The sequence below is a fragment of the Rhinopithecus bieti genome, unplaced genomic scaffold (assembly GCF_001698545.2).
Source record: "Rhinopithecus bieti isolate Rb0 unplaced genomic scaffold, ASM169854v2 scaffold_5273, whole genome shotgun sequence".
In the NCBI taxonomy this organism is placed as follows: domain Eukaryota; kingdom Metazoa; phylum Chordata; class Mammalia; order Primates; family Cercopithecidae; genus Rhinopithecus; species Rhinopithecus bieti.
In genome coordinates, this window is record NW_016805057.1 from 2,624,503 (window position 1) to 2,644,286 (window position 19,784).

Below are 19,784 nucleotides of genomic sequence, written 5' to 3' on the forward strand. Positions count from 1 at the left end.
TCATATACCATTAATAAAGAGAGTACATTTATTAGCCGTATTTAAACTACACAGTTTGCCTTTTTCAGCTATCCATTGCATTGATTAACTCCCATTAGTAGGGCTAATTGAGAATGGATTGAATCACTTAGAAACCTTTCTAATTACATTAACAAATATAGAAATTTCTCATAAATAATTCTTGTAATGCCTCAGAGGCTTCATATGTGACGCTTTCTTTTTAAAAAGTATATTCTGACTTTAGGTAGACTAAGCATTGTTTTGCATTGTCAGTAGTAAGAATCTTGCCTAATTCCCACAGTTGGCTACCACGAGTGCATTTTCAGTACTCTAGGATTCCGAGTGAGTGCTTGTCCCAGATTATTAACTTTCATCTGGTGAAAATGGATGCCACTGGCTTACATTTACTGGCGGCTAGAGACTTAAGTTGTACTTCTCCATCTCTTTCTATATCGTGTTTTGATTAGTGCAATGCTTACTAGTACTACCACTTAAAAGACATTGAGGGACAATCGTAGGGAGTTAAATTCAAATTTTATCTGATAGTTAATTATATATGTGAGAAAATTGATAAGAAACTCAAATCGGATTGTGAAGCTTAATTTACCTGTCCCTAATTATCTGAGAAAACTGAGATGTGGCTGTCCTGTGGACTGAATAATAGCTCCCAACCTGGACACCTTTCTCTCTTCTCAACAGTTAGGCTGTTGACAGCACAGGGAGCAATGGGAAAATTGGAGGGAGTGGTTTGCTTAGAGGAAATGGAAATGGCTACATCTGTAGTTTACATTCATCCTCGAGCTCCAGACCGACTTGGGTAATGAAGTTTAAATTGCCCCTGAACTGCTTTAATTTACGAGTTTCCCACTTAATCGAGATGTTGCCAGATGAATTCTACAGACTTTTGCCAACACTGAGCTATCCCTCAAGACGTATCTCAGCAGCCCTATCCATCTCAGATACACCCATGCACATTAAACATTACCCTTCTTCTTGTACCAGTAAGTCCAGTGTTATAGGACATATGGTTTAGAAAAAGCAGACAAGGAGAATATGCCTTAATTCGATTTATAGGAGGAGGCAGCATGACCCTAGAGAAGAGCAGAGACACACTTTTATTTTATTCTGTTTTATTGTTTTTGTTGCTCTTTCTCTTCCTGTTCCGCTGACCACTTGGAATGATGTTTCCAATTCCGTTCCTGTAAAAGTTTGTAATATTTTACTAATTGGAGCTGGAAGGAGACACAGATTTGGCTTAAAGTAGCAAGAACATGGTGAGCACTTTAAAATGTTATATTCCAAGAATCCTGAGTAGATTCAGCAGATGCAGAGGCGAAGAAAGAGGACCCACAGTCCCTTGAGTTGAAGAGCAAGGAAAGGCCTCTCCCAACAGGATGAAATTCTTCTGAAAACAATCTAGTCTCATGCTGAAAAGTGAGCAGACATCCAGAGATAGTGGGCAGGGAGTTGATATTTGTAACATACTAATGCAGAGTCATTTCTGTGGAAGTGTGTAGGTAGCTTTTTATACTCTCACAGAACTGTGTTTTTTCTCTGTATGAAAAGTGCTCTGAGAGTTACTGCATTTATCCGAAGTAATTTCAAGGTGTTTGGAAAGGTGAAGAGTCCATGTGGCGATTTAGAAACGTGAGGGCATTTTCTTTATCGCCTGAGGTAGTTCCATGTGTTTTGATATGAAATAAAGATGGTTTCCTTCAGATTGAAAATGTCTGAATTGAAAAATGTTCACTGGTTTTAGTGCTGAGGAATTTGCATTCTCTTGCCTTAATTTTTCTATACCTGAGGGGAAAAGTAGGTGTCTTGTGGGCATCTCTGCTCTGGGAGCATTGTTTCCTGGAAGGACAATCAGGACAGGAAGGCAGGAGCACTCTCAGACCCCTTTCTGTGACTTTTGGCAGCTCACTTAGAATCTTGGTGGTCACAGCTTCCCTCTCAAAATATTAATAATTGTACTTGCCTTTTTTCATATCCCAGGAATTTGGGGAAAACAAAGGAGATAGTAGTACAAATGTTTGAGCTTCCTCTAGGGAAAATTCTGTATAATCATAAATCATAATTGACATAATGCTCACTGCCAGGCAGGTGGCATCTGCTTGTTTGCTTGTTTTTTTTTTTTTTTTTTTTTTCCACTTAATGCTTTTGGAATATTTGTGATCCTGGAAGTAAAGTCAGGAAAGCGTAGTGCCTCTTGTCCCACTGAAAATATTTTCCACAAATTCTGTGCCTGTGAACTTTGTTTTGGTCAAAGAGTCTTTTTACTTTAAATTTATATATGATGACTGTTGTTTGGATTCCCTTGGAAATTTTTATTTATGTTCCAGCTTATAAAATGCAAGGAGAGGAACAATTTAGCTGAAGAGAGCAGATTAGAAGGGAGGAATGATGGCAGAGGCAGGCAGTGTGGACAAGTGCTAGTGGAATCAGCGGGCCCTAAAGAGAACAGGATACATCACTGATCCAGGGATGTTTAGTGTGGGGGCAAACCTGCACACCCTGGGTTCCAGGCATTTGGGGGAGGGCACGGACAGATGGCGGGGGACAGCATTCATCAGGAGTTCTGTTCCTCTACATTCCTCAGAGAGTTCCGTGTCTTCCTGGTATAAATACATAGTACTAACATTCATGAGGATTACCAGGAGCCACTGAAAATAGTGTAAATTACGATCATTTGTCTATTTTAGTGATTCAGGGCAGTGGCTAATGCTGCATTTTAGAAGGACTTGGTTTTAGAAATGTTAAATAAACTTTTAGTACAAGGTGATATATTCTAACCTTCTACAAAGTGCACTTAGACCAGGATATTCTTTCATGATGGCAGACAAATGAGGTGTTTCTTTTCATTATCTAATGAAAAAAGAGTTGATCTATATTTTCTCCGTGTATTCCTATAGGGAAGAGAGTCTTATTGTTGATAACCTTTCAGACAAGTAGATGCTTCTACATCCTGTGAGGTATTCCCAAAGCCCCTCCTTAATCCCCACCATTGTGCATAATTTTGTGATAATTAAGCAGTTATTTTCTTCTCTTGATAGATGTTTTATGAAGGCAGAGAGTATGCCACTCTTGCTTACAGTTGTAGCTCCAGCATCTAACATGGTGTCTTAACACATAGAAGATGCTCAGTAATTATTTGTTGAATGAATGGATGGGTGGGTGGATATGCCCTAATAGGTTGCAGCTTGATTATGCTGTACTCTGGCTGGATTAAGACATCATTCAAGAAGTAAATACAGTATCTTTAAGTGTTGCCTAAATCTACACACTGAAGAGACATGTTCCAAGGTGATGAAAAAAAGTCATACCTTTGAAAATCATTAAACTCTTATTTTTAAAATGTTTATCAAATGATTCTGATGTGCAGTTTAGAGTGTCATCCTCTGATTTAGAGTTAAACAATTATATTTTACTCTATAAGATAGTGGCTTCATCACTAGAAGTTAAGAAAACAACTTTATCAGATATTGTAGAGACTTTCAGTATAGCTTGAGGGGTTGAAAAAGTTCAGTGAGGTTAAGTTCTAATTTAACTCCAAGGTTCTATGACTCTTTGGATATGTGTTTACTTACATAGCTTTATAGAAACTGATCAGTTCTAGCAGCTGGGAGCAGTGGCTCATGTCTGTAATCCCAGAACTTTGGGAGGCTTAGGCAGGTGGATCACTTGAGGTCAGGAGTTTGAGATCAACATGGCTAACACGGTGAAACCTGTCTCTACTAAAAATACAAAAAATTTGCCGGGCATGGTGACAGGTGCTTGTAATTCCAGCTATTTGGGAGGCTGAGGCAGGAGAATAGCTTGAACCCAGGAGGCAGAGGTTGGGGTGAGCCGAGATGACACCACTGCACTCTAGCCTGGGTGATAGAGAGATAGTCAGTCTCAAAAAAAAAAAAAAAAAAAAAAAAAGGAAAAAAAAGAAAACTTACCAGTTCCAGGGTCCAGGGGCCAGGTTTTCGCTTACTTAACTTTCTGCTTCATTCTCTAGCTGTTTGTAAGGTAGAGCTATTTATCTGGACCTTGAGCAAACAGAGCATCCTTTCTCAGACTGCTGTCTGCCTTGCTACCATCCTCACCAAATCTGGTAGGACTTTAACAAATAAAATTTATGACTGTGTTTATTGACTATTACTTGTTACAATTACTACAAATATTATCAACAATAACATTTATTAAATATGAATCATGCACTAAGAATGCTGTAAACATCATTTAATCATCGAATTTAAGCCTCATTAAGTCCTATTTTTCCCCATTTTACAGATAAGGAAACCAGAGCTTAGAGAGGATTAGTAACCTGCCCAAAGCCATTGAGGTAATTAGTTTAAATTAAACTTATTTTGAGCTCTAGATTCCTACACAGCTGTAATAAATAATGCAGAGAGATTCCTTTTACTTAGTTTCTCCAAATAGTCATATCTTACAAAACTGTAGTGCAATATCACAGTCAGGATACTGACGTAGATACAGGACATTTCCATCCCACAAGGATCCCCATGCTGCCCTTCTGTGCACACCCACCTCCCTCTCTTCTTGTCCCTCCTCTGTCTGTGAACTGGCAACGGATCTGTTCACCATTTCTATAATTTTGTAATGTCAAGAATGTTATATAAACACAGTGCTCAGCCTTTCAAGATCATCTTTTTTTCCACTCAGAATAACTACCTGGAGATTTATCTAAGTTATTGTGTACATTAATAATTCGTTCCATTTTATTGCTGAGGAGTAATCTGGGTTTTTAAACATTTATCTTTTTTTTTTTTTTTTTTTTTTTTTTTTTTTTGAGATGGAGTCTTGTGCTCTGTCACCCAGGCTGGAGTGCAGTAGCATGATCTTGGCTCATTACAACCTCTGCATCCTAGCTTCAAGCAATTCTCCTGCCTCAGCCTCCAGAGTAGCTGGGATTACAGACGTGCACCACCAAACCTGGCTAATTTTTGTGTTTTTAGTAGAGATGGGTTTTCAACCATGTTGGCCAGGTTGGTCTCGAACTCCTGACCTCAAGTGATCTGCCCACCTTGGTCTCCCAAAGTGCTGGGATTGCAGGCATGAGCCATTGCACCCAACCAATCTGTTGAGAGACTTCTGTGTTGTTTCCAGTTTTTGATTACTGTGAATAAAGTTGTGGTGGACATTCCTGTACAGGTTTTTGTTTGAATATAGGTTTTTATTTGGCTGGATGAAAAAAAGGTCATACATTTTTGGGATAAATGACCAAGAATGTACTAGTAAGTAATTGCATGTTTAGTGTTATAAGAAACTTTTAAAATGCTTTCCACAGTGGTTGTACCACTTTACATTCTCACTTGTAGTGTAAAAGTGACTTTGTTTCTCTGCATCCTGGCCAACATTTGGTGTTGTCATTTTTTGTTTTAGCCACTCTGATAGGTGTGTATTGATACCTCTCTATGGCTTTAATTTGCATTTCCCTAATTCTTTGCTGAAATGCCATGCATCTGTGCTAACATGACAGCGTGGCTCAGAGCCAGCTGGTTCAGGGTGCCCTCACTCACATGTCTGCTGGTTGGCCGACTGTCAGCTGGAGTGATGAGGTGGCCAAGCCACACAACCACATGTGTCTCATCATCCAGTTGGCCAGCTTGTTGGCAGGCAGATTTCTGAGAAAGGAGAAGCTCATAAGACTTTTGGAGACCTAGTCTCAGAACTGACACACTTTCACTTCCCCTGTATCCTGTTTTCAAAGCAAGTCATAAAGCCAATCCAGGTTCAAGGGATGGGGAAATTGACCCTACCAGGTTCAAGGGATGGGGAAATTGACCATAAAGCCAATCCAGGTTCAAGGGATGGGGAAATTGACCCTACCAGGTTCAAGGGATGGGGAAATTGACCATAAAGCCAATCCAGGTTCAAGGGATGGGAGAAGTTGCAAAGTCAGATATCAGAGGGAATGGATACAAAGAGGAGCTGAGAATTGAGGGCCATTTTGCAATTAATCTGCCACATCAGGTCTCTCATATAATGATCTCCCATACATTTTTATCTTTCATAACACACATTAACCTTGGAAACAGTATGTTTTAGGGGAAAAATATTCAGCTGGGAGTTTGAAAATCAATATTATGTGTCTATGTTAAGAAATTGAATTAAGGATGCTTACAACCCTAAAATAATCCGGCTTTTTTTTTTTTTTTTTTTTTGAGTCAGGGTCTCACTATGTTGTCCAGGGTTGGAACCCTGGGCTTAAAGGATCCTCCCACCTCAGCCTCCCAAGTATATCCTGCTTATTTACAAACATTTACCTGTGACATATCCAGGATGGCTTTTGCCTAAATCACAGTGGGACAGTTACAACTAGAGAAGGTCATTTTCATCTTTTTTGTAATGTGTACAATGCAGACTTGTTCCTGCCTGTCCAATTTCAGCTCAACTGCTTCTGGGATAGCCCCTAATGAGCAAATCCTTACTAAGTACTAGGCACTGGGGATAAAAGAGAGGAATAAGATACCTGCTGAGAGCTCCCGGTCCAGTGAGACACATGGATGCACATAAAAAATGGCCGGTGGTGTGTTGCATCTCTGCTTCATGCACATCTCTCTCTCTGCCTCCTCTCCCCTCCCCTCCTCTCCCTTCCTTTCCCCTCCCCTCCCCTTTCCCTCCTTTGCCCTGCCATCCCCTTCCCCTCCCCTTTCCCTCTTCTCCTCCCCTTCCCCACTCCTCCCCTCCCCACCCCTCTTCTCTCCTTTTGACAGGGTCTCGCTCTGTCGTGCAGGCTGGAGTGCAGTGGTGCAATCCTGGCTCACTGCGGCCTTGACCCCCCACAAGATTCAGGTGATTCTCCCACCTCAGCTTCCTGAGGAGTAGCTGGAACTACAGGCATGAGCCACCACAACTGGCTAATTTCTGCATTTCATGTAGAGATGGGGTTTTGCCATATTGTCCAGGTTGGTCTCAAACTCCTGGGTTCAAGCGATTTGCCTGCCTTGGCCTCCCAAGTGCTGGGATTATAGGTGTGAGCCACCATGCCCAGCCCAGAACAATTCAGCCTCAACTCTTTTCCATTGTGTCACCCCGGAATGTGTCAACCACATATGTTTATAGTCTGCTTAAAGCTCCATCTGTGGACTGGACTGTCTCATATGACCTGGCTGAGTGATGGTATTGTGATTTTTAGTTAGTAAGGGATTTCTTTATTTGCTAGTTCATTCTGCTCATCTTGGTAATAAACCATGGACTGGCTAGAGAGAGTTCAGTTCTCACATCATAATTATTTTATGGCTTTGGTTTAAGGTCCAATTATCTCTAATGCTTTACTTATTTTGCTAAGATCATACCAGAAAGTAATCAACGTGTATTCTTGTGATTTTACCTATTTTAGAACTTAGAAAACAATTGTGGATGATTTTATAATTTTATTTTTGTTGAAAATGTTATAACAGAGGAGAAAAGTGTGGGAGGATAAGTACCAGATGTTAGGAGTGGTAGTCTCTGAGTACTAGGTTTAATGATGATTTTAGTTTGCTTATCTAGGCTTAATTGGGTTTTCTAATTTTATACTGTCAACATGTATTATAATTGTAAAAACATTAAAGATTTTTTATAGGAAAGAAATGGAAGGCCCACAAGTGATTATTTAGAGTGAGAGAAAGTGAGAGAGCATGCAGGAGTGAGAGGTGTAACAGCTTCACAAGTACACAAGCCCCTGAATAAAGCAGTGCCCGAGGCCTCCTGAATGACTGTGACACCAACCTGGAGAGACAAAGAAGCAGGTTATGGAATTTTGACCAGATTTCACTCTTTGATGTTAATTCTGTATGTTTTTCTCCTGGTGTCTATTTCTCTCTGCCCTTCATATAGCATGTCATTCATACTCCAAGATGATAGTTCTGACAGTGATGGTCATATGGAGATGTGGAGGAAGCTGTAAAAGCTCATGTTTAACCGAAAATCCTTTCAATTAGAAAATTAGGAGCACGTGTTGATTTTTTCTGTGTGGAATGGAGAAGTGTTTTGTGTTCTGGAGTTTATAACAATGGTATCTTTTTTTTTTTTTTTTTTTTTTAATCTCCTGAGCAGATAGAATTCTGGTGAATTGAAGGATGGAGAAACATGTGACCTCAGAGTTTTCCATTGTGGAGAATCAATGCAGCAAGCAGGAAATGCTGCATTGTTAAGCAAGCATTTTATTTACAGATGCAGGGTCGACAAGAACAGAAGTGGATTTAGTTATATAGGCATACATTAATTTGCAGATTTTAGAGTTGGGAGTCTAAGACCAGTCATTCACAATACAAATAGAATCCCAGCACTTTGGAAGACCATGGTGGGAGGGTCACTTGAGACCAGGAATTTGAAACTAGACTCAGCAACATAGTGACAAAGAATTAAAAAATTAGCTGTATGTGGTGGCATGTACCTGTCATCCCAGTTACTCAGGAGACTGAGGCAAGAGGATCTCTTGAGCCCAGGAGTTTGAGGCTGCAGTGGGCTATGATTGTACCACTGCACTCACTCTAGCCTGGGTGGCAGAGGAATAACCTGTCTCTTAAAAAAAAAAAAAAAAAAAAAAAAAGAAAAAAAAACCCACTAAAATTAAAAGATACAAGTAGAGGAGTTCGAGACCAACCTAGTCAACATGATGAGACCTCGTCCCTATTAAAAATACAAAAATTAGCCAGGCGTGGTGGCACACACCTTCCCAGCTACCTGAGAAACTGGCAGGAAAATTGCTTGAACCCAGGAGGTGGAGGTTGCAGTGAGCCGAGATCACGCCACTGTACTCCAGCCTGGGTGACAGAGTAAAAAAAAAAAAAAAAAAAAAACCCATATATATATATACACACACACACACACACACACACACACACACACACGCACGCACACGTAGATACATAGAAGAAATACATCAGCTTATGTACATAGAAGAAATACATCAGCTTATGTCTCTGAAATGTCAGGACTAGATTCCTATTAAGGAAATCTGGTCATAATTGGATAAGAAGCAAAAATCAACCTAAAAGAATCAAGACCAAAAGAAAGGTGAGGCAGTATTGTTACTAGGCTCCTGAGTTGCTCTTCTGTGGTAAGGGATTATACTGTTTCACGTTTCAGAAACTGTTTTGGGAAAAACCATAGATATTATGTATTTGAATTTTTCCCATATCATTTGGCTGATGGGCTTAAAGGCTCAAACTATCTAGGCCAAAGACATAGAAATATAAATGCTGAGGGTACACCTCTATTTCTCCTCTCTTCTGAGCAAATGTGTTTCCACAGCATGTCTTTTCCTATCAGTAGCTGTGATCAACTTCTTTTGTCCCCTTAGGCATCGAAATGTTGATCTTAATTCTTAATTCCAGTGTCCTCTGGCAAGGTTCCGGGGTGCAACATCCACACATAAAAATCAATTGTGTTACTATATACCAGCAATGAACAGTCAGGAACTGAAACATAAATGCCATTTACAATAATATCAAAAATACAAAATACTTAGGGATATATCTGACAAGAATGTGCAGAAGCCATACAATAAGTTGAAGCTTGTGTTTGATAAAAAGCCTCAGTATTGTTATGATGTCATTTTTTCCCAAATTGATCTATAGATTCAACAAAAACCCAATCAAAATGCCAGCAATTTTTAAATTGAAAAGATGAATCTTAAAAGTTACATAGAAATGCAATGAGGCCAGGCATGGTGGCTCATGCCTGTAATCCCAGCAGTTTGAGAGGCTGAGGTGGGTTGACCATTTGAGGTCAGGAGTTCGAGACCAGCCTGGCCAACATGGTGAAACCCTGTCTCTACTAAAAGTACAAAAATTAGCTGGATGTAGTGATGCGCGCCTGTAATCCCAGCTACTCAGAAGGCTGAGGCAGGAGAATCGCTTGAGCCTGGGAGGCAGAGGTCACAGTGAGCCGAGATAGCGCCACTGCACTCCAGTCTGAATGAGAGAGTGAGACTGTCTCAAAAGAAAAAAAAAAAAAAAAAGAACTGCAATGAACCTGGAATAGCCAAAACAATTTTTAGAAAGAAGGTTGAAGTACTAAATTTGACTGATTTCAAGGCTTGTAAAGCTACGGTAATCAAAAGAGTGTGGGACTGGTGTCACAACAGAAAAATAGATCCTTGGAACAGAAGAAAGAGGCAGAAATAGATCCACATGTGTATAGACCGTGGATTTTAGACCAAGGCATGAGGGAAATTCAGTGGAGAAAGGATCAATTTTTCAACAAATAGTACCAAAGCAACAAGATATCCATAAGCAAAAAATGAACATCAAACCATATTTTATAATATATACAAAAATGAACACAACATGGACATATATGTAACACCTAAAACTATAAATCTTGTGGAAGAAAACCTAAGAAATAATCTTTGTGACATTGGGTTAGACAAAGGTTTCTTAGATATGATGTGGAAAGTGTAATTCATAGAAGAACAAATTGATAAATTAGACATCAAAATTAAAAATTTCTGCTCTTGAAAAGACAGTACTAAGAGAATGCAAAGATAAGCCACAGATTGGGAGAAAATATTTCAAATATATATGACAAATCATATATCTGATTTGTCGTTCAAAATATATAAATTACTCTCAAAATGTAATAATAAGAAAACAACCTACTAAAAAATGGGGAAATGAATTGAACAGATATTCTGCTGAATAAGAAATGTGGGTGGTAAATAAGCACATAAAAAGATGCTCAGCATGATTAATCATTAGGGAAATGCAAATTAAAACCCCAGTGAGATAATATAATAGACATAGTAGAATGGTTGTAATTAAAGCAACAAACCATATCAAATGTTCATGAAGATATGGAGGAATGGAATTTTTACACACTGTTAGTGGGAATGTAAAATGGCACAGCCTGTTGGAAAATAGTTTGGCAGTTTCTTAAACATACACCTACCACATGACTCATTTATTCCACTCCTCAGTATTTCCCTAAGAGGAAAGAGCACGTGTCTGTACAAAGACTTGTATGTGAATGTTCATAGCAGTGTTCTTTGTAATGACCAGAAACTTGAAATAACCCATATGTCCATCAACAGGTGAAAAGACAGACTCATTGTAGTATAGTCCTATCCATGCTGAAACCACTCAGCAGTAAAATGTAATGAACTATTGATTCATGCAACGTGGATGAATCTCAGTATAATTATGTTGTGTGAAAGAAGCAAGGCAAAAATAAAAAGACTACATAGTGCCTGATTCCATATATTTCAAACCCCAGAAAATGCTAATGACTCTCTAGAAAGCAGATTAGTGGTTCCCTGGGGATGAGGAGGGACAGAGAGGAGTGACAGAGAGCTGACAAAAGGGCATGGAAAACTTTTAGAAATAGTGAATGTGTTCATTATCTTGATTGTGGTGATGGTTTCACAGGTATGGATATATGCTAAAACTTACGAAATTGTGCACTTTAAAGTGTGGAGTTTATTGTGTTTAAACAATTATTCCATAAAGCTATTTAAAAAAAAAAAAGTGCAGTAAAGTGCTGTGGCAGCCAGAAGAGCAGTGATGCAGGGGATACTGTTAGTCCAAGGAAAGCAGTGGGTCTCTCCTGGGAAAGGAAAGTTGGTAAAGGCTTTACAAGGTTAGCTGACCTTAGCTGAGCTGGGAAAGAGGAATAAGCATTTGTTGAAACTGCTACAAAGACGAAACATTCTAGGTGCCGAGATATTGCCAGTAAGGGTTGAGAGATGGGAAGGAGCATGACAGATAATTTGGGTACTTACAAGGAATGTGGGGTCCTGGCAGCCAGAGAGGTAAATGAAGCTAGAGAAGTAGGTAGGGGCCAAACCAGAGGCCTTGTTTGTCATCCCAAAGTATTAGAATTTTAGCCTGTAGCCCCAGGGGAGCCACTGAAGGTGTTTAATCTGAGGAGCAACAGGCCACATTTGTGTTCCAGGAAGATTATTCTCACTAGAATGAATGCTAAACTAAGGGATTAAGGATATATAGGATTTTAGTTAAATAAGAGGAGAATTTCCAACCAGTAAAGGTTCTATATTATTACTTTCCATGCAACTATTCTGTTTTGAAGGGGCTGGAAAGAAATTTGATCACATGGAACATTATGCACCACATGCCAACTGTGTAGCTGCATACACTTGTAGATACATTTCTGGGTTTCTATCCTGTCTTTCCCTTACCCTACCTGTTGATGCAGAGGGCACATCTGTTAGTCTTGTTCCAAGACTCCTTTGACAGAAGGTTCCAGATCAGAGATCTTGCCTTAATCTGAATTGTGAAGGTGCTCCACTACAGAATCACATCAGAGTGGAGCTGAGAACCAAGCTTCATAACCTGGAGACTTGGAAGGTATCTCAGTGTAGTTGGGCTCCCATGGTGCAAGCACTAAAGACCAGGCCTGTCTACTCTGGGGTGTTTTGAAAAGCCCCCTGCTGTGTTGAAAGCCAGCTGTGTGCTCTGTTGTTAGGGCAGCTATTAATCCCTCAGCTGGAATGTTATGCTTTTGACACTATTAAGGGATGCTGGAAATAATAATACTAGCACAAAGCACGGAGCCCTCTAATGATCACATCTGCACTGATTTTACTGTGGATGTTTCTACTTCCTGATAATCTTTGGTCACTAAAACCTAGAGTATGACAAATTTTATTTTCCTACTCTGGGGAGTAGCTTCCTGTTTTTTCTTCCTCCTGGGAATGGACCTTCAGCCTCATAAGTTGGAAAACTAAATCTCCAAGGGAGACCTCTGTGTGCATCTTGTGAAAACCTAAAGGTTTATTGCTGCTGACTTTTTAACACTAGTGATTTAGTAACCTTTTAATTGTTATAATTTAAAAAAATGGGATCCAGCCAGCATTTGCATTTTTGTTAAGTCCTGGAGATGGTGATGAGTATTAATTTTAGAGTATAGTCAAATTATTGGGGTATGTATCATAATTTGACTTTAATATTCATTGTCTTATATGTTGGGAGGATTAATATATTCAGCAAAGGATCCTGAATTCTTAAAGCTCATAAGTAAAAAACTGAAATAAGATGATGATGAGAATACTTTCACATGATTCATAGTTTTGCTGTGATGACTAATTGTTGAGTTACTAATTACTCAACTACCTTAAAAGATGGAGAGGAGTGAAGTGCTTGTTATTACCATTATTATTGTTTTACTGTTACTCTCAGTACAGAAAATAACGTCAGTCATATTCTCAGAGATTAGTGGTTTGTGTAGGTTTTAAATTAAGTCAAACCTTGCTAATTGCCCGTGAGGAGCAAAGCTGGTTCCCTACTGGGAAACAGGTGCATCTCTGCTACATGATGCTGATGTTGTCCTTTCTGTTGTCACCAAGCCCAGCATTTCCATGGCTCCCTTCTCCAAGGTGAGCTCCAGTCTGGGGCACAGATGTGCCTCTCTATACCTGTTTAAAGGTAAAAAAGCAAAATTATGTTTATTCCTGTAATTAATAGGTTTGTTGCCATAAAAGAAGCATTTCAAACTATAGAGAATCTTTCTTGTATGTGCTTTAACTTGGTTACAAAGCCAAAGGAAATGGGGTCTTCCTAATTCCTCCATGTAAATAATTGTAGCTGAATTTATTCCCTGCCTCGTTCTTAATGATGTCAAATACATTCATGTCAATAATATGATTAATGTGGCTGACTCCACTTCATTTATAAGAAATTTTCACTAAAATTCAGATTAAAGAGGAAGAAAGACTCCTGTGTAACTTGATGTGAAACTATTAAATAATTACTCTTGATAATAACAGCTAGTAATTACAAAGTACCATGTTCTAGGCATGTTTTAATGTACTTCACATGTGGTTACTAATTTGCCTTTCATAACAACCCTATGGTGTAGATATTATTTTCCCTGTTTTACAGGTCTAAAACTAAACCTCAGAGAAATTAAGTAACTTATCCAGAGGCACACAGCTTGTAAGCAGTACAAAAAAATTTAAACCCAGGCAGTCTGTCATTAGAGTCTGTATTCTGAAGCAACATGCTCTCTTATCTTTTAATTATAGAATACTTCAAAGAAATCATCTTAAAGACTCAATATAAAGTTTTACTTACATGAGATTAATAAGTAAAATAGGGCAATAATATTGCTGTAAGTTATTTAGTACTTACTATGTCTGGTACTGTGCTAAGTACTTTGTATCCATTATTTAGTATTTTGCGTGTATTATTTAATTCTCTTAATAATGCTTTGAAGGAGGTATTATTTTTCAACATTTTGTAGATGAGAAAACTAAGACCTAGCTGGGTTTACCGACTTGCCCAAGGTCAGATAGTAAATTCAAGACAAACTTCAAAGCCAAGTCCTTGATAGAAATACTTACGTTTTTAACTCTGTGCTAACATGTAATAACAAGAACTCAAATCAGACTGTTTCATACATAGGCTGCTTTATTATGTAAATCAGGCCATTAGTTTAGAACTTTTTAGTCAATGTAAATAACTCCTACATATCCGAATGATTGCAGATTCTCAAATAATGTTTTCATCCTTCAAGCAATGGGATTCGTACCTGCGAAACTCTTTTGGTTGTTGGGCATTATAGTTTGGAGCAGGGCTTCTTAACCTTTTTAGTGCTGTGGACATCTTTGGTAGTCTGTTGAAGTCTATGGACTGTTTCTCAGAGTAAAATATGTAAACGAATGAAATAAAACACATAGAATGACAAGGAACCAATTATATTGAAATAGTTATCAAGTTATTAAAACAAATTTGTGTTATGGTAATATGCATGCTTCTTCATTAACATTGTATTGGATCTAGCAGAGCACATAATGACCACGAATTTTAAAGTGGTGATAAACAGATAATATTTTGAGATAACAAGAATTGCAATGAGATATGAAAATATCTGTGATTTCTGTTGGTGACACATATGCAAGTACTACTAATGCTACCATGATTTGTTGCCTAAATTCCTAATTGAAGCAAACGCTAACTTTCAGTTACATGCTGGTGACAGTAAAGATCTGATTTTTTTCCATCTGAATTCAAGAACTTCCATGAATTCTATCCATGGATCCCTTTGGGATCTGAGGACCTGAATTGACAAACTATTCCAGAGGGTATTGCTGAATCTTAGATCCTTCAAGTAAAAAAGGTATCCAGTTTGAGGGTCTATTCACATCTAGGTCCTGAAAATGTTTTTGCCTCAACATTACCAAAGAATCTGGAATCGTCTTCATTGCCACCACATAGGTGTTGGCACCAGAGGATTCTGCCTGGGCCTGAGGAAGGCTTAGACATGTTTTCTCCTCTGCATGGTTTGTTGGGTATAAGCCTGTCCATGAAGTATGAAGGCACAACCCTCACTATCGCAGAATGTATAGTTCTAAAGAGAAGGCAAAGGATTCAGACATAAACTTTCAAAGTTGGAGGTGGGATTACAGATGCCTGGGAAACTTGTTTATGAAGGGCAGTTATGGCAGTAGAAGCAGTACATGGAGGACTTGGATGACAAAAGGAAGTTACTTGACCTTACTTACTACAGTGATAGAATTCACCAGAATACTACCCTTTTCCATACCTTCTTTTTGTGCACAATAGTAATACCATATAGTATCATAACACATTGGTTCATTTGTTCATTCAGAAATATTTATTGAGAGTCTACTATGTCCCAGGCATGGAGCTATCATTTGTTTGTTGCTTGAATCTCACAATTCTTTGAGATTATACCCATTTTTCAGACTTTGAATATGAAGCAGTAAGGGTTGTGATGTGATTGTAAATGATAGAGCCAATCATTTTAATTTTTATACTGAGGCATGCCACTTACGCTTGTCACCATTCCCAGCCTGCTAAACTGGAGGGGAGGTCCCAATAGCTGAAACACTTTTGGCTGCCCTGATTCCTGCAAGTATCTGAGGTATGGTGATGCAGACTAACATGAGTAATGGTGATTTTCAAGTGAAGTTTGCTGAACTGGTTAAGAGGAGACAAACTGCAGTTTGAAGTTCAGATTGCATTTCAAAACAAGAAAGTGGATTTCAGGTTAATGGATTTGGAGTCAGATGACTTTGAGCTTGACTAGCTTTTGGTCAATTGGCCGTATGTTATGAGTCCCCTCATAAATTCTGTGTACTTTCCTCCAGTTTTTCTTTGTGCTGTTTTATTCTCCGTTACCCGCTAGTTTTCAACCTCCCCCCTTTTTTTTCTTTTCTACTTACTTTTTTCTCTCTTTCAAAAATTCCTTGTTACTTTTTCTCAGAACTATATGGATGAACAGTGATCTATTGTACCCTATGAAATACCTTCTCTAGTGTTCATTGGTTTACTACTGGCCAGGTAAGAGTCCAGCTTATCGACCACTTATTTTAGTTCCCTTAATTACACTGCCTGTCTCCAACCCTAACCTCCCTCTGCCCTTCAAAGCTCCTCTTAAATTTTAACCCTCATTACCATAAAATAAATTTCCAAAGAATTTTTCCTAACATGGCAGTTATTTTTTTAAATTTTAATTCAGTTTTTATTCTTTACAGTTTTTTTCTAATGACATATGTAATACAAGGTTACAAAATTCAAACCTACAGAAATACATTAATATAAAAAATAAAATCCCCATTCCATAATTTCTATTTAGTGTATATTGCTTTAAACTTTTCTTTCTGGTGTCCACACTGACATATATTAATATAGTTGTCTATATTCCTATAAATATGATTATAATATATGTATTTTTCTCAACTTGCCTTTTAAAAATTTTGCTTAGCCATGTATCATAGACATATCTTTAACTCAATTCAAATAGATATACCTCAAGTTTTAAAGTGGTTATATTAGTCCGTTCTCACACTGCTGATAAAGAGATACCCAAGACTGAGTAATTTATAAAGGAAAGACTCACAGTTCAGTGTGACTTGGGAGGCCTCAGGAAACTTACAATCATAGCAGAAGGGGAAGCAAACATGTCCTTCTTCACATGGCAGCAGCAAGGAGAAGTGCTGAGCAAAAGGGGGAAATGCCCCTTATAAAACCATAGGATCTCATGAGAACTCACTCACTATCACAAGAATGGCATGAGGGTAACTGCCCCCCATGATTAAATCAACCCCCACTGGGTCCCTCCCATGACATTTGGGGATTATGGGAACCACAATTCAAGATAAGATTTGGGTAGGGACACAGCCAAACCATATCAGTGGTATAGCAGCTTATTTTATGCGGGAATTCATTTAATATGTTATTTATAGGTGGATATTTTAGTTGTTTCTATTTCTTTTACCATTACAAACAGAGCTGTAGTGAATATTCACATATACTCTAATTGCCTTTTAAAAATATAGTGTATGTGTACTTATAATATGATTAAAGGAAGTTTCAAAAGAAAACTGGTATGTCCACAATTCTAACATTTTCATTAAGTGGTTTTGATTTTTCTGTATTCCCTTCCAGCTTTCAGACATATATATATATATATGATTTTATGTTTTTATCATTTTATATTTTGCTTTTTTCATTTAATGTTATTTTATGAGCACCTTTACATGTGGATAAATTTTATTTTGGTTTAAATGGAAGTGTAATTTTATATTAAATAGATATTTCAGTTGACGTTTTTGTTGTCTTCTCCCTCTTTTGTTTTCTGTTCCCTGTCTCATGATGCTTCACCACTTCAAGCTTTCTATTGCACTTCTTTTTCTTCTCGCATATTGTCTGTTAACCATCATCTTCTTCCTCCACTCTTGTGAAGCCTTCTGGCCAGAGGCTGTCATCAGCCTGCTACCTCCTGTGTGGAGTTCGAGGCCCAGCATACTCCTAGTGTTCAATAAATAAATGATTCTTATTGGCAAGTGAATGTTTTTCCAGTTATCTCCCTAAGAATTTCCTTCACATTGCAATGCCTCTACAAACACTGCCTTCTGGAAAAACTGTTGGTAATCCATGATGCTAAGATGCATTGTAGATGTAATTTAGATTCACAGCCATTTACGTGGTGCATTATTTAGACAATTCAGCACCAAGGAGAGTGACTATTTGCTTTAGCTTGGGTTCAAGGTCGGTGGAGGATTTACTGTGTTTAGGCCCCTGTAGTACTGTTGGCAAGATGCAATTTTTCCGTAATAGCTGGAAAGCCAAACCCTGTATAAACATACTTTAATAATGCTGAAAGCACTAGCAGAGACGTACGCTGAGGAAATATTAACGTTCACACTCCTGTAGCTAAGACTTAATTGAAGCAAATAGTCTTTTATTTACATTTGGGTTGCTTGTTTTAATATCAGTTCCTAGAGTAGTTCATCATGTCTTCCATTCCTCTAGACATAACTGCCAAAGAGCCCATTTTAGGATTTCATTTGGTCTTTGTCTTATCACCAGGCCTGAGGAAAGATTTACATCTTCCTTTGTGTGTCTTGGAGATCCTCGACATGGTATCCTAGCCTCCTTTCCTCACTAAGAGGCACAGCTTCCTCATTAGCTGTTGGTACACTGAAAAAACAATGACATGAGGGGTTTATTAAGGTCTTAAACTGAACTCTTTCTGTCTGTTTTTATAACAGGTTATCAGAACCACTTTAGGGTTGCCCAAAACTTGTTTTCAGAGAAGCTCTGGAAAGTATGAGAAAGCCTCATACTTTCACTGTAAAAGAACATTAACTAGTGCCATTCCTGTGCCCTGTGGACTCAGTAGATTTTCACTGAAATGGAAGTTGTTTCTAGGATAGAGAGAGTGAAAACCTGCTGCTGTGGTTTTAAATGTCTCCTCCCAAAGTTCATGTGTTGGAAACCCCATCCCCAATGCAACAGTTTTGAGAGATGGAATCTTTAAGAGGTGATTAGATCATGAGGGCTTTGCACTCATGGATGGATTAATGTCATTGTCATGAGAGTGAGTTTGTTATAAAAGCAAGTTTGCTCCCCTCTCTCTGGCTGTCTCTCACCATGAGATGGCTTCTACCATGTTTTGATGCAGCAAGAAGTCCCTGACCAGATGCTGGCCCCTCAGTCTTAGACTTCCTAGCCTCCAGAACTACAAGAAATAAATCTCTGTAGTTCATAAATTACCTAATCTTAGGTATTCTGTTATAGCAGTACAAAACAGACTAAGATAGCTGCTAAATCTGGAAGAAATTCCTCCATTTTTATGCAGAAAGAGAGATCTTCTGTGCTTTCATTTCTTCCCTGTGTGTTGCAGTACTTATCCTGCTGTACCTGCCTCTCTTAAGGCCAGGGGAGGAAGATTAAGTCTCTTCAAAGGACACTAGAGCTTTAGGAGCTTTTTTCCAGTTCAGTGGTATGAGCTATTCAAGTTGTGCCTTGACCATCTTCTCAAGGGGCTTTAATAGACCTTGAGGATTTATGCCTGAGAACCCCCTGGGCTGGACCTATTAGAAAATCTACCACAACAGATGCTTGAAAGAGTTTCTGAGTTAATAGGAAATGAGGCTTCTTTGTCTTGCAGTGAAAATATTCTGGAGGAGTGTGATTTGAGGGGTTCCTAAAATTCTATCTATCCTGTAATGTCTTCTCCACTGCCTTGTGGTAAAATTTGTAGTTCTCACAGTTAATTATTTGTTTTAGGTTAGTCATGATGTCTCTAAGACGTTCTAATGACATTTCAAATAAATTCCTGATGAGAGATTATCAAGGTCTCCTTCTGTGAAAGTACGAGGCTTCAGGGTTTCTCTGAAAACAACTTCTGGGCAACCCTGAACTGGTTCTGAGAACCTGTTATACAAACAGACAGAAAGAGTTCAGTTCAAGACCCTGATAAAACCCTCAAGGCATTCTTTTTTCGTCGAACCAACAACAGCCTCTTTCACTGTAAAGGAACATTAGTGTCATCCCTGTGCCCTGTGGACTCAGTAGATT